This window comes from Lemur catta, chromosome X (assembly GCF_020740605.2).
Source record: "Lemur catta isolate mLemCat1 chromosome X, mLemCat1.pri, whole genome shotgun sequence".
NCBI lineage: Eukaryota > Metazoa > Chordata > Mammalia > Primates > Lemuridae > Lemur > Lemur catta.
In genome coordinates this window covers 17,900,113-17,902,564 of record NC_059155.1, presented here as the reverse complement: position 1 = coordinate 17,902,564, position 2,452 = coordinate 17,900,113, and the positions used below count along the sequence as shown (strand labels likewise).

The 2,452-nt window shown below is 35.7% G+C and overlaps 1 non-coding gene across 1 annotated transcript; it reads right to left on the bottom strand.

Annotated features, from left to right (window-relative positions):
• Positions 1-1,897: 1,897 nt before the first annotated feature.
• Positions 1,898-2,031, bottom strand: LOC123628978. The gene has a single exon (XR_006731853.1). It is a non-coding gene; the product is annotated as a small nucleolar RNA SNORA64/SNORA10 family (small nucleolar RNA).
• Positions 2,032-2,452: the final 421 nt, after the last annotated feature.

The window sequence follows — 2,452 nt, the reverse complement described above, 5'->3', positions numbered from 1 at the left end:
ACGTATTAGAGCTCCCCAGATGCACAGAGTGGATATGCAAGCTGAGAACCAGTTGTCTAGGATTCTTTCTTCTTCCAAGTTTGTCTTGCAGTATTTAAAATAGCAATATATATCATTCTTCTTACCAGAAATGATTCAGTACATTAAGGTCTTTCCTATGCCTTCTTTTTCATTTTGAATTAAATACATATTCTTTCAAAATGAATCAGTATCTTCATTAATATTTATATCAACCCAATTTTTTTTGTGGAGGAAAGAAAATCCTCTGAAGATCTGGAATAGCTCAGCCTCCAAAGTGTAGGTCAGAAAATTGGGCTAATTGAATGCTTATTAGTAGTACTGTAATTTTTCCAAATGTCTTTATAGGATTTTTATAAATAATTAGAAATACAAATTTAATTTCCCAAAGCAAAATTGATATATAATTTATAACAACAGGTATTAAAGCATTAAGTATTATATAAGTTCAAGAAATACATACTCAGTTTTTTCAATTATTTAAAAATTATGTAAAATGGATGTGCTGTATTCATAGCTGATTTCTATATTTTCACTTATTCTTATTGTAAACCATTAAAGTAATTGTCATGCTTTGGTACTCCATGGAAACAAACTATTTGCTTAAACATTAACATCTACAACCTTAAAGCCAACATCTTAAATCTCAGTACAGGGTACAATTCTTTCTACGATCACTAAGATAGGTCATTTCGATTACTGCCCTGAAGGCTTAATAGAAATCCCATGAAATGACTGTTGGTTTGCACTATTCAACAATTCAATCTTTATTGCAAAACACTTCCTTTTATTTTGTGAAACTAATTAACACATTGATAGATCATTTAAGGAGATTTAATTTTATAAGTAATGAATTTTCAAGGTATATGCAGATTTTGGCGATGTTTTTTGGAATAAGAAAACATGAAATGATCTAAACCCAATATAGCTATGATTCAGTGTGAAGGCTGTCATTTTTATTTGGTACTGTTCTCCATGTTTGCTTGAGACAGCTGTTCTTTTATCGTTGGTTGGATCCTAGTATATTGTCCGGAAAGCTAAGTGATAAATATTCATGGTTCATGATGTTTTCAAGTAATTGCAAGTAAAAAATGGTTGCATTGAGAAACAATTTTAATTCCTTCATGTTTTTCCCCCCCTCTACATTGTGGGGTCATAAGTTTTTAAAAACTTTTAAAAGTTATTATTGTACTTGTTCCAGGATGTTTTTGGAAAGGCACAAAAAAGGGATCATTCGTTTTTTTCTAAAATCAAATGCAAATGATCAGATATGAAAACCTTAACATGCAAATTAGTGAAACATTCCACAGATTTTCTGCTGCCACTCCTCACCCCTCTCCCCCAACTCCCACGTTTTCTTATATATTCTAGTCACACCAGATATTTCATCATTTCACAAATACGCCTGTATACCTATATAATCTAGCTTTGGGGCGTGGAATGGAAAACGTGTGTGTTTAAGAGTTAGAACTTGGTTTAAATCTGTTACTGTCTCTCACTATCTGTGTGGCTTTGGAAAAGTCACTTTGTCTCTGTGTTCCTTGGTATACTCATGTGAAAATTTAGATAATTAGCACTTCAACACACATGCTAGGTATATAGTATGTGCTCAATAAATTGTTATTGAATGATCAGATAACATATGTAAAGCACCTAATACAGTGCCTGGCATAGAGTATCAGTAAATATTACCACTTACCATTTACCCTCTGTCCCTCTGTGAGGCCTGCCTTCACGTTCCTTTTTAATCTAGCAAATCCCTAGCCATGCTTCAATTCCCACATCAAATGGCATCTCACTGAAGATGACTTCTCCAGCCCTTCCAGGCAGAACTAATGCTTCTATATCTGCATTTTCATAACATTTTCCCCCCCCCGGGACCTATTTTGCCCCTCAAGGAAAGAGAGGCCACCATAAGGCCAATCCGAGGTCTTGAGGAGATATTTTCTTTCTCTCCCCATTAAGAAAGTCACACAGGTGAAGCCAAGTGTAACAGTGCAGAGCTGGGAGGGCCTCATAACGTCCTCTACCTAGCTCTTGTAGCACTGGATTGCCATTGTCACTGTTGATATGTCTCTCTCCCCAACTAGACTATAATCAGCTCCTTAAGGGCAATGGCCCTATCTTAACTGGTCTTTGTAGTTTCTAACTAAGTCCCAGGCATATATTATGATAGAGCAAACAAATGTTTGATGAAAGATGAAGAAGAGACTGAGTTGTCTGCCAGAGTTTTTACTAGATGTAGGATTTGACTATACTTTGTAGTTCACCTATCTCTCTTCCCCGCTGACCGTGAAATCTTTCAAGAAATGCCCTTTCTCTGTGTGTCTGCAGCACCGACACACAGTGCCTGCCTTAACTAACGTCTGTTGAACTAATGTAGGCAAAAGTCTGCCTTTAGGGTTCTTTCACCCATTCTCTGATGTTATTTGGG